General features: G+C 35.0%; 1 protein-coding gene across 48 annotated transcripts in view; it reads right to left on the bottom strand.

The window, feature by feature from the left end:
* ZBTB20 (zinc finger and BTB domain containing 20) overlaps positions 1–14,220 on the bottom strand; it is a 746,442-nt gene that overhangs the window by 208,771 nt on the left and 523,451 nt on the right. The window lies entirely within an intron of this gene.

Genomic DNA, 14,220 nt, shown 5'->3' with positions numbered 1-14,220 from the left:
TCCTGGTATGCCAGTTTAACTCACCATCAACATCCCATCAACACTTCCTCCATTCTTTAGGTGGATGGGAGAGACATTTACCTACCAAGTGCTTCATTTCTTCTTTCATGGATGTCATTATTACTTGATTCAAGGAATTGTAGTCCTTACTCAACACTAGCAATATAAATTGTGACAGGAACACGTGACCTGAACACAAAGCTCTCCACTGAGCACAAGGGTTACAGGTAAAGTCAATGATGAACCAAAAGACCAAATTATGAAGTCTACCTGCAGTACCTTCTCCCGTTTTTACTTCCTTTGACTTGTATTCCTTCACTTCTTCTTATCTCCCCTCTCTTTCTCCAAGATTCAAATCCTTGAGTGACTTCCTGGATATTCTTGACGCGCCCCCAGCCTCCACACCCGCCACCTGCCTTCCCCTAGGTAACACCCCAAGGCTAGAACTCTTCCTTCCCTTTCTCCCCACTCAAATTATAACGGTTTTTTCTTCTCTGTTCCTTTTAGCTCCAGCTAATAATCACTTGAAAGAGAGCTAAGCAATTTGGATGAGATGTTAATGCTTGATAATAATTTAATATAGACTATTTCTTGATAAAAAAATTGAACGTAAGAGTCAAAGGCAGAATCTCTTCATTGTGGCCTTTTAGGTTCTGTGGAAAATGCCATAATAAGTGAGATGATTCTAATCAGAGGCATTGCTGGATGTTCGTTGCACTGTCTTAGTCAAAGGAAGAGAAGCCACTGTGGATCTATGCAAACCCCCAGGGGGACAGACAGTCTGGGGACACAAAGACAACATGGTACAATACAAAACGAATTGGACCAGAATCAGGAAACCGAAGTGTGAGTATCAATAAATTTTGCCACCAAGTGTTCGGGCAAGTCCTTCAGTTCCCTCAGCTGAGAAAGGAGGCCCTTGGATTAGAAAATCTGCACGGTTCCTTCCAGTTCTGACATGAAGGTCACGTCATGGCTCTCTGACTGAACGTCAGTTGGCTCTCCTGGTTTAGCTGCTTCTTCCAGTTGAGAATTAGAGTCTCTGAATAAAGGGACTGCCGTTTCAAGTGGAGACATTCTAACTACAGGGGTGTTGATGTCCTCCTGTAAGTAAGTTTTAAGATCTCTGCCCACTACCTGCACATATTTCTTTGACCTGGCTCCTTCATGCTAGATATTTTCTCAGCATTTTGTTTCTCCTTATTTTCTCAATTCAACAAACATTTCACGAGCACTTTCTATATAGGAAACACAGAGCTAATCATTGAAGATAGGGTAGAACAGGATACCATCTCTGTTTCCTAAGCACAAATAAATCTACTGTTCTCGTTCATTCTTTCTCTATCTTCCCTTCACTCTATGCATACACATGTATACTTCTGAAACCATAAAATTACATTGAAAAAATATGAATTAGACTTAGGTCATCTTCATCCAGTCCAAAGTACGATTTATCTTCAAGAAAAAAATATGATAATTTGCATTAGAAAATTATAGTCATTCAAATATGCATTTCAATAGTATGAAGGGTATTTCTCAACATGTATTTTGAGGTCATTGATTTACAATGAGGACAACAATTTGGGTAGCAAGAAGATTATAAAGTCAAAACCATCCCTTCTGTAGGAGTCCTGATAAAATCCTGGGATAAAACCTGTGACTCCTGTGACTAGTCTCTGGGAAAGTGAGAAGGCAAGATATTTCTGTTTAGTGTTTTTTTCCCCTGAGGATTTTGGGTTCTAATACCTCCAAAGCTTCCTCAATTAATAACAATAACTGCCATTTATTGAGTACCTATTAAATTCCAGGCACTTTAAATATATTATTGCATATTAAGAAAAAGAGTCTGCAATGTAGATACTATTCCCCTCACTTGACAGATGTGAAACTGAGGCTCAGGGAGGTGAAGCACTTCATGAAAGACAATATGGGCAGTGTTCAGGGTTGAGATTTCAACTCCAGGTCTGTCTTTGTGCCACAGAGCTCCATAAACATTCCTTGGTTCTGCCAAATCTAACTTTAAAAAATGAATAATCTTGCTTGAATGCTTTGTTAGCAAACAAGGAAAACATCCTTTATATTCTTTCTTCACATTCATTCATTGCACTACATACAGCACAATGAAAACAGGAGATGGTTAAGATTTTTCTAAGTAGATCTGGCTTCCTTTTCATATTTATTTGGACTGAGAGGAATAATCAAATTTGGGGCTCTCAATCAAAGTGAAAGAATGAGCTATTTGCTATCTGAACAAGTATTTGTTATTAATTGATCAGACATGGATAAGATGTGTTATTACAACCATATCTGTGAGCTATGATTCACGTGGTTCTACTGCACATTACTCTGTGCTGTTTCTCATTTTCGTGCACTTTGGACTTTTTGTTTTGTTTTTATGAATTTAGTCACAGTTGGTTGTGTTTTGAACTTTGCAAAAATGGAATACTAAGAAAATTAAAAAAAGAAAAAGAAAATATTTTCAAAATGATGTCAAAATCAAATCTCCCCCTCACTAATTTGATTTGTAGGAAATGGAGAACAAAGTAGAGCAAGCAGAATGCTTTTAAATACGTCCTAATTACTTCAATGTGCAAATGCATGGACTGCATCGAAGCCCACATTGAACACTTTGCACTTCAATTGTGCTTATTCATCTAAATTCTCTAGATAGACATTCTATGAAAAACAGGAGATAAACGTCACTATAGCCAGTCATTCTACAGTCACTGGGGGAAAACTCTTGTTCAAAATTTCAAGCTTACCTTTCAGGTCAGCTTGGTTTTGGATTAACGCAGAAGATCATTAGTCTGAATAATACAAAATAACAGATAATTTACTGCAGCTACTCAAGTTTTCCCAATTGACCCTGTTTTCTCTATTCTTTTCTGCTTTCAGTGGGGTGGGGTGAGGGGTGGGGCCAGCAAAGCCACGCTGTATTGAACAGGGCGAGTCCTGGGGAATGATGCCATGGGGTGGGAGGTAATGCACAGTCAAAGCTGGGATGGAATCTTGATCCCAGGGTTACTTAAAGCTTGGTCTGGGACCAGCTACACCAGAGTCACCTGAGGACCATGTTGAAAAGACATATTTCAGGGTTTCACCCCAGAGCAAATCAACTGAATTAGTCTCTTGAGGTGGAACTCAAAAGATCTGCATTTTAAACGAACTTCCCAAGTAATTGTTATGCTGCTGAAGCCTGAAAAGCACTGGCTTATGCACTTACACTCTCTGATTCTATATTCAGTGGGAGCCCTGCTGGTAGACCTGTACCTTCTGTCCCAATCGTCAAGATGCCTGTGCAAGTACAACCAGTTGTCCTGGGAGGCATCAATTTTAGTAATAAGAGCCCAAGGGCTTAGCAGGCATGACGCTGTCTCATAGGCAAGATGTCATCCAATCCCCACAGCAAGGACTATGAGATAAGCATTATTACTATTCCCACCTTTCAGATGAGGAAATTGAGATTCAGAAAGATTTAGTAACTTCTTTTGGGTGTCACCCTAATCATTCCAAGAACTCTTTGCAATGAACTGCACGGCTTTAACTCTTAGCCCTGCAGAAAAATATCTTCTTGAAAGATGTTTACTCCCAAAGATGTTCACGATTTGTTGATAGTATCATTGTACAGGAACTCGCCTAAATGCTAGTAAGATGGGTTATATAATGATACATACAGTGTGAGCCTTTGTAGCCAAGTAACTTTTCCCTTAGATTATTTTTACAGGCACTAAAATCATCTAAACTAAGCTGCTTTATCTTTCATTAGTTCATCCAACAATCATGCACCTTGCCAGAACCTGAGGTAACAAAGATAAATAGGACACAGCCGCTGCCTTCACCGAACTTGCACTTCTGAAAAAGAGATGAGCTTGTGTACAAAAGGTCCTGGGTTAACTTGTAGTCAGTGGAGGCTGCCTGGAGAGAGAGTGGTTCATCCTCCTGGCAGATGAAGGGAAAGAGGGTGCGGTCTGGAAATTTTTCGTTGCTCCAGCCGTTTGCCATTGGCTAGTGTAAGGAATTTAGATTTTGAAAGAAGATTACCTTTTTACTTACACCGTTTTGTTAGGAAAGGGGCAGACTAAGTTACTTGTATATTTTGAGCCGAGAAAACTTTATCTGGTTCATTCTTTCTGGCATCCAACCGGGTTTCTTTTTTGGCTAAATTCTGGGTACAGAGCCAAGTAAGTTGTTATGTTTATTCATTCTTACATAGAGCAGCCGAGATTCTATTCTTGAGATGGGTGCCTGATAAATTTTATCAGTAGTAGTTCATTTCACCCAATAAAAGTGACTCCATAGTGACATATTGGCTGTGTCCTTTACTTCATTTTCATCTGTTTCAATTACTCAAAATGCTAGTATTAGATTATGAAAGTTTTACACTATGAGAAATTTAGAAGTTAAAAACAATTGAAAACATAAAAAGTGATCTAGATTTCTTCCTTGGTGCTAATCTCATATACATGTAAATGTGGTTTGAGCATACTAATGTAGAACCGATCGATGGTATAAAGAAAATGAGGTTCTGGGAGTCAAAGTGCAGGCTGATAACCTAAGGCAAATGCACAAGGATCGAAAAGAGAAAAAGGGAGACTCTAGGAAACACCTGGCAATAGAAACAATAGTATATGATTCAGAAAATATATACCATATCATATGCAATATGATGTGATTCCAAATATCTATATGTCAGCTATTTCAGAAGCTTAATAAATTGGAAAAGGAAAACATTTTAATTAGTGAGAGGTGACAAATAGTAGACATATATTCTTAAGGTAAATTATCATCAAATTTGGAATTAATTAATTAGATTATTTGCTGTTTGCTGATTTTATTTTATTTTTTTGCTGAGGAAGATTGGTCCTGAGCTAACATCTGTTGCCAATCTTCCTCTTTTATTTTTGCTTGAGGAAGATTAGTCCTGAGCTAACACCCATGCCAGTCTTCCTCTACTTTATATGTGGGTTGCTGCCTCAGCATGGCTGACTAGCAGCGTAGGTCTGTACCTGGGATCTGAACCCATAAACCCGGGCCACCCAAGCAGAGTGCACAAAACTCAACCACTATGCCCCTGAAAACTTTTATTTTTCTAATCATTAGAGTACTTTTAGAACATTTAGAAAGTTTAAGGAGAAGAAGAAATAAAATAGCACTTAATTCCACCATACAGAGGTAACTACGGTTCACATTTTAATGTATTTCCTTTGATTGTGACCAAATACTTCCAGTTTTCTCATTTGGGATCATGTTAGGTATACAAGTTTCCTTTGGATCAGGTATTTTCAGTTATATTATTTCATGAGTATTTACTAGTAAAAAAATTCTTTAAAATATCTTTAATAACTGTACAACTAATTATATGTAATGATTTATATGGATGCTCCATAATTTCTTTAACAATTTCTGATTAAATATTTAAGATCATTTTCCTCTTCTTTCCCTTTTATAAATGACATTGTGATGAATATCTTTGTATATAATCTTTGTCTGAGTTTCTATTTCTTATAGTATTTCCCAGAAGTGAAATTACTGGGTCAAAGAATATATATATATTTTTAAAGATTTTACTTTTCCTTTTTCTCCCCAAAGCCCCCAGGTACATAGTTGTATATTTTTTTAGCTGTGGGTCCCTCTAGCTGTGGCATGTGGGACACCACCCCAGCGCAGCTCGATGAGCGGTGCCCTGTCTGCGCCCAGGATTCGAACCAACGAAACACTGGGCCACCTGCAGTGGAGCACACGAACTCAACCACTCGGCCACGGGGCTGGCCCCCCAAAGAATACATTTTTAAAGAAAAGATCCTGATAATATAATGTCGTATTCCTTTGCAGAATTTTGGGTCAATACATAGCCCCCACTATCACTATGATTTGAGTGCCACTTGCCAGCACTGAGAATTATTATTTTTATAAACCACGTCTTTGAGTGCTAGTGAGTTAAAGTACTTTTTCATATGTTTATTAGTCACTTTATTTCCTCTTTCATGATTTGTTTTTTAATATTCTTCTGAGATGTTCTGTTTGAACAAATATATATCCCAGTGTCTTTGCATCTTTTGCTTCCACCTAATCTCTGATGCCATCACTATACTCTGGACTCCTTACCTCATCCTGGACATGTCAGCATGGCTGCCTGGCCCGCATTCCAGATTTCTTCCATTCTGATCCATTTTGTACACTGCTGCCCAACAGTACTTTCGAAAACACTGCTTTAATCCTATCAGTCCTGGTCAAGAACGTACGGTAACTCCCAGTTATTTATTTACTGGCCCAATTCAACTGCCTTATTCAGGGGAAAATTAATCCCATTCTTGGATATTTCCTTATGGATTCTATTGAATAACTTAGGTTATTGATGTATGGAACCTATAAGCAGTTAAGTTTTTATATGTGGGTATCTATACATAAAAAAGAGAGAGACAGACAGACATAATGCCAAATTCTAGACACAAGCACTGGAAGGGGCTTTATGGAGCACCAAGCCCAACTCTACATTTATAAATGAAGAAACTGACTCAAAGAGTTCAATAAATAGCCCAAGGTCATGGAGCTAGTTAAATGACAGAACTAGGACTAAAAACCAAGTCTCCTGATTCCCTGTTCAGTGCCTTTTAAATAGAGAATACTAAAAATCATTTTTACAATTCAAAGAATAGAAACAGCTAGGAAGACAGTTTAATTTCAATCTGTTCTTATGTATAAAAGACTGTTAAAATCATGCCACATAGAAGGCTTGAATGTTCTTATAAAAACAAATAATATGTACTTATAAATCGATCAAATGTGTCATTAAAATTTCCATAAAATCTGCACATCAGCAAATGACCCAGTTTATACCAGTTTGCTTTTTTCTTGTTAATGCACATTGTTTTATTTCATCTGCTATAACAGCAGCACCAGATCCTAGTGTGTTGCAGATCGTCATTAAGTTTCCTGGTAATATTTAGTGGTACTCAATGGAAAATCCAATTTTTCTAGCAATTTCTAGAAAGAATTTCCTTTTACTATAATTGAGGATCTTAAGAACTACCCTTAAAAAATAAAACAATAAGAGCTACTTCAAAATGCCTCTATTTGAATAGTTAACAACAGGAAATATTCTGGAAGAACATGGTCTATTAGCAATTGAATATGATGCAATTATTGGTATTTAATCACTGTTTCGTACTCAAGAGTCACACAGTATTTGCCAAATGAAAACTTAACAGTAGTCACTGATGTGAGAATGGGAGTTGCCAAATATATTTATTATTTGTAGGGGTAGGTAGGGCAGAAGGCTCAAATGTGGAAATAGCTGTGAATGGAACTAACATCAATAGGGGGTCATTGATTATAAAAGGTTTGGTTCACAAAGCATGTTTGCCTAATGAAAGTATTGACAGAAAAACTATTTATTAAACCATATGGCGGTTCAATGGTTTACAAAATCTAAGGTTTAAATAAATAAGTGGGTCATCCAGCAGTAGAGGGAGACTCTAAAGAGATCTCAGCTCTATTTTCTTTCTGTGTGTGCACATGAGTGCACACAAAACAGGTCCATCCATTTCACTCTCAATAAATAGTTGTTAAGCACCTACTTTGTGCTAGAAGCTCTCTACCAACCAAAGAAATGATCCAGCTTTTTTGATTATCCTCTCCACAGCTGTATCATAAAAACAAATAATAATCTATATCTGACATAATATATTACAACAAAAAATGAGAAATTGGGTAGGAAGAGAGGAATGAAGAAACAACATTCTAAATTTCTTATTTCATACAGCATACAATTTCATTAATGATGATAATTAAAGGAAATAGGCATAAATGTTTTTTTAAAATGACAGTAATCATTACAAGAAAAATAAACTATGCTTTAAAACTTCCAAATTGCTAGATTGATAACAAATAAAGCAGTCATATATCAAAAGAGGAAAAGAGAGAGACAGAGAGAACAAGGATGCATAAAAACACACAGAATAGTAAATAAAATTTCTGAGATAGGACCAGATATATTCTTTACAACAATAAATATCACTTAATTTAATTAACTTATTAAAAATAAACACCATGACGGAGGTTTAAAAAAAAACACCAAATCTAAACAGAGGGTAGTACTTTAAGAGCACTAACTTTGATAGTGGAGAAAACTGAGTTCAAATCTTACTTCTGCCATTTGCTAGTTACAACCTCTTTCCTAAGGGGAAATGTATTTAGCCTATTCACCTCAATTTCCTAGTTTATAAAATGGGAATAAAAATGACTGATTACAGCGAGAACTGGATAATTAATATCTATAAAATTCAGCACCTAGCACAACTAAACATTCAATAATAATAACTATTGTTTATAATATTTGTTTTAAAATGATATATCTAAATAAAAGAGAGGTAAAAATCAAAGGAGTGCTGTCGATGTATTGTCAGCTGAAGAAATTGATATAATATAAAATGAGAAAGCCAGAGAATGAGACTTAAAAAGGTCATCATTTCTGCAAAGAAACTAAAGGCAGCAAAGAGGGCTGAAGCCATAAGCCTGATGAAATCCGGATCCAGAAGCACGCAGAGGTGTCTAGGAGTCTAGCTCTTGAGTAACGGAGCCAAAAAGGCTCCTTATGAAATGATGGAACTGAGCTCGACTCACTACTTCAGCAGAGGCTGCAAAAAGTTTGGGCAACGGGGGCTGGCCCCGTGGCCGAGTGGTTAAGTTCTCCAGCTCCGCTGCAGGCAGCCCAGTGTTTCGTTGGTTCGAATCCTGGGCACAGACATGGCACTGCTCATCAAACCATGCTGAGGAAGCGTCCCACATGCCACAACTAGAAGGACCCACAACGAAAAATATACAACTATGTACTGGGGGGCTTTGGGGAGAAAAAGGAAAAAAAATCTTAGAAAAAAAAAAGTTTGGCTAACTGCTGCCTGGGGTGATAGCTTATATAGAGCTGCAGGCACTGAGAAGTGGAAAGATAAAGATGCAGCCTCATGATCAAATATTCTTAAAGGGAAGAAGCTGAAAGATACCATTGTATGATTTGGATTGGGACTAGGAACCCAGGAATCTAGATAAGGCAATTGCAAAACCACTAATCAGGGATGTATGAACAAAAAGAAAAAAAAAGAGAGAGAGAGAGAAAGAAAGAAACAAGGCAAAAAAGCCTTACGAACAACATTAACCTACAAAACAAAATTCTGAAACATAGCAAGAAATCTAATGCTAAGAAAACCAACAAAATTAGTAATTGGAACATTCACTCCAGAAGAATTTAATTTTGTAGAATTGTCTGACAATGACCTCAACATGAGTATCTTTGCAATGCTCAGAGATAAATAAAAGAGTCATTCCTATAAAAGAACAAGAAATTATTCAATAAAAAAGACAGCAATAAGATAAGAATAGGTGAATAAAGAACCAATCAGAAATCTTAAAAATGAAAAATATGTTCATTGACATAAAAATGCAATAGATGGAATAACTCAAGATTAGGCAACTTCAAGGAGAGGATTAAGTGAGTTGGAAGGTAAAAGAACAAGAAATTATCAAATAAAAATAGACAGCAATGAGATAAGAATAGGTGAATACAGAATCAGCCAGAAATCTTAAAAATGAAAAATATGTTCATTGACATAAAAATGCAATAGACGGCATAACTTAAAATTAGGCAATTTCAAGGAGAGGATTAAGGGAGTTGGAAAGTAATATTAAAGAATTCTCTCAGGAAAAAAAATCACAAAGTGTAAAATATATTTTTAGAAAATGAAACAGCAGTTGAGATACGGTAAATTGACTAGGAAACACCAAAATATATCTTATAAGAATCCCAGAAGAAGAAAATGGAGGTAATAACAAAGAAACGATAAAGGAAAAAAAATAGCTGAGAATTTTCCAGAATTAGAGTCCTGAGACTAGAAAGTATATCCTGAGTTCATGACTGATAATTCAAAATAAATCCACATCTAGACACATTTCAAAGAAACCATAAGACATCAAGGATATAGAAAAACTCTTAAAAGCTACCAGAGGGAAAAGGCAGACTACCTACAAAGAGATGAAAAATAGATTGATAGCAGATTTCTCGTAAGTAATGAGAGTTGACAGAAAAATAGTCTAAGATACAATTGAATAATATCTTCAAATGGGGAAAAGAAATACCCAGATTAATTGTTATTTAAGATAAAATATAAAGAAACTTTTAGGTACACACAAAGAGTGTACCACCCAGTGCCCTCTCTAAAGAATTACTACAAGATGTGATTCACCAAGAAGAGTGAAGCCAGAAAGGAAGGCACAGCACCCAAGAATAATAGGGGGCACAGTAATGACCAAAACATATGAACAAATATAATTAAGCATTGACGATAAAAAATCAATGACAACTAATTTTGTATAATTTTAAAACAAATAGGTAAAACTAAAACTCCATTCAACAATTACTATACCAAGATTGATACTCAGTAAGTAGATAAAACATGCTAGGCACCATTTTTACATTAAGGAGAAAGCTAGAAATACTAAAAAGTAGATTTTGTTTATTTATTTATTTTGTAAGGAAGATTTGCCCCGAGCTTACATCCATTACCAATCCTCCTCTTTTTGTCACTTGAGGAAGATTGGCCCTGAGCTAACATCTGTGCCAGTCTTCCTCTATTTTTTGTACATGAGACGCCTCCACAGCACAGCTGATGAACAAAGTAGGTCCACACCCGGGATCCAAACCTGCAACCCAGGCTGCCAAGGCAGAGCTCCTGGAACTTTAACCACTCAGCCAGGGGGCTGATCCCATGGATTTTATTTTTAATTAGAAAAATATGTAGTTAGGTATACACTCAAAAATTTTAGCATAAGCACTAAAGAAACAGATAAGCCACCTATAGATTTCAAGCCCAGCAGTAAAATCCATGTCATAAGAGACATTTCAAAAATTTTTTTTCATTTAAAACCATATAAAACACATCCTCTTAGTATAGTGCAATTAAATTTAGAATCAGTAATAAAAATAGAGAAATATATGCTTAGAAAGTAAAAAACATACACTTCTAAATAATTCAATGGTTAAAAATAAATCAAAACAGACATTACAAAATATTTAAAACTCAGCAAAACTACATTATCAAAATATGCTATGCAGCTAATGAGAAACTTGAAAAAGAATTTGGAGACTAAAACTCATTTGTAAAAATAATAAGTATTGAAATTTTAAACGAGTAATAATTCCACTCAGGAATCTAGAAAAAGAAAAATGGCTTAAACTATAAAAAAGTAGAATGAAGGAAATAATGTTGATAAAATCAAAAAGTAATAAAATAGAATACAAAGACACAATAAGGGAAGTAAGCAAAATCAAATGCCAGTTTTTGAAAAAAGTAAATGAAAAAGAAAAATGTTAACAACTAGTAAGAGAAAAGGCTGAGATAAATAATGTTAGGAATAAGAGGGCACATAATTAAAGATAAAATAAAAAATCATAAGACTCTTATGAACTTTATCCAAATAAATCTGAAAGTGTAGATTGTTAATTGCATATTTTTCTTAAAAAAAACTTCCTAAAATTGCCTTAAGATGAAATAGAACACTTGAATAAACCAATAACCATGGAAGAAATTGAACTGATAACCAAAAATTCACCCTATACTACCTACCCCCTACTGACACACAATACCTGGTCCAGATGATTTTGGAGGCAAGTTTAACCAAACTTGCAGAATAGATAATCCCTATAATATAATAACTGTTTTGGAAATAGAAAAAGGAAGGAAGGAAGGAAAGAAGGGAAGAAGGAAAGAAAGAAGGAAAAAGAAGGAAAGAAGGAAAATGCTGATTAATTTATTTTATGAGGCTAGTATGATCATAACACCAAAACTCTACATTAACATTTTAAGAAAGAAAATTAAAGACTAATCTCTCCATGTAAACATACTACGTCCATAAAACATCAGCAAATTAAACTCAACAGTGGGTTAGAATAACATACCGCAGCAAGTAAATGTTTTTTTCCAGGAACGTAAGAAATGTTTAATTATCAGGAAATGTATTAATGTAATATAAAATATTAACATATTATTGGTAAATTTTATCATATTATTGGGAAAATGCATTAGATAAAATTCAACTAGTATTCCTGATTCAAAATGCTTAGCAAACTATAAATAGATAGTGGGAGCTTCCTTAACACAATAATTTTGATTTACCAAAACCCTAAGCAAATATCACATTTCCAAAACATTTCCATTAAAGTAAGAAACAGAACACATATTCCTAATATCACTGCTTCTATTCAACACTTTATAGAGCTCTTAGTAACGCAATATGACAGGAAAAAGAAATTGAACATTTAAGAATTGGAATGTAAGAGAAAAGCTGTCATTATTTACTGATGATTATATGTCTATGTAAAAAGCCTAAAAGAATTTCTAGTTTAGCCATTAGAACTAATGAGAGTTCAGCAAAGTTGCTGAGTATACGCTAATAATAACCAATAAACAGTGAAATGAAAAACAGATTCTATGCATAAAAGCACAAAAACCTAAGTTATATGAGAAGAAATCTAACAAAATAGGTTCAAGCAAGACCATTATGGTGAAAATTATAAAACATTATTAAAGAACATGAAGGAAGATCTGATTAAGTGAAGGGATATAGTCTGTTAATGGATAGAAACACAATGCTATAAAAAAGTGAATTCTCCCCCAGATTATTTCATAAAGTTAATGTAATTACAAGTAAAATTCAGCAGGGCTTTTGCCAAACTTGACAAACTAATTCTAAAATTCTTATTGAATAGCAAAAGGCCAAAAGGAGCCAGAGAATTAAAGAACAGTGTAGAGAGATTTACCATACCAAATAACAAGAATATTATAAAAGTATGGTAATTAAGGCACTATCATGTTAGCGCAAGAACAGAGAAACAGTCCACTGGATGAAATAAAGATCCTAAAAACAGATTTGATGTAGGCAAAAGATGGCCTTGCAAATTCGTGGGTAAGGATGACTAATTTGTTAAATGGTGCTCGGATAATTGGGTTATCCACACGGAAAAAGAATAAAATAGAGTGAGCGTAAGATACCATCTACAAAAATAAATGCCAAGAAGATTGGAGAGCTAGATATAAAAGGCAAAACTTTAAAACTGTCAGAAAATATAGGATGACCTTGTCATATGCAGGGATTTCTTAAATGACATAAAAGCAGAAAACGTGAAGGAAAATATCAATAAACTACTTTAAAATTAGAAGCTTTTAAAAATAAATGCTACTATAGACACAGTTAAAAGAGAAACTACAAATTGGAAAAAAATATTTGCAATCTATATTGCCCACAGGATGAGAATCCAGAATATTACAATAACAACCAAAACCAAAACCAGAGCTGTCTAAAATCACAACAGCAAAGCAAATAACCCAAGAGAAAGATGGACAGACATACAAATAGGCAAGGCACATGAGGAAATCCCAATAGTTTGTAAGTGAAAAAATGTTTAAATGAGATATTATTTAATCCCCATCAGGCTGACAAAAATTTTAAAAGTCTGGCCATTCCAAATGTTGTGAAGTATATGGAGGAACTCTCATAGCTTGCTACTGAGAATAAAATTGGTATTACCACTTTGCATCATTTCTCATCAGCACTCCCTCCTCTGTGTATAAACATGTATAAAAATGTTAACCGCAGTATTGGTTGTGATTGGGAAACATTGGAAATAATGTCTAATAATGAGGGACACAATAAATAAATTTTACTGATATGTACGGTTGGATATATTATATGAGTCATAATATATGGCTTATGTAAAACTAAGTCATGATGATAGAGGCCAGAATAGTTTTACTTGTTTTTAACCTTTCATTAAAGCTTTGGAGAATATCACCTCTAAGGAAGCATGAGGATTCTTCCCAGGTATTGTGAATACTTTGTATCTTGGATTGGGTGTGGTCACATGGATAGAAACTTACACAGAAGCTCATCAAGCTATACACTTACTTTAGGTACTTTACTGTATGTAACTTATAATGGAATAACTGAAGATAAAAATGGGTTCAGAAATAAATGTTCCAAATTAATTAATATCTGTTTAACTTGGGTTCTGGATTCTTGTATGTCCACATTATCCTTTATATTTTCATATGTTTGAAATATTTTACATAAAAAAATTGATGACAAAGACAACTGCTTTTCCTAACTCGAATCAGCCACAGTAAAAGAAAGCACTAGAGTCATCGTCTCTGCCCTGTTGCTGACAAGAGATCC

The sequence above is a fragment of the Equus przewalskii genome, chromosome 18 (assembly GCF_037783145.1).
Source record: "Equus przewalskii isolate Varuska chromosome 18, EquPr2, whole genome shotgun sequence".
NCBI classification, from domain to species: Eukaryota; Metazoa; Chordata; class Mammalia; order Perissodactyla; family Equidae; genus Equus; species Equus przewalskii.
Note: the sequence above shows the minus strand (reverse complement) of the source record. Positions and strands in the feature narration are given on the sequence as shown.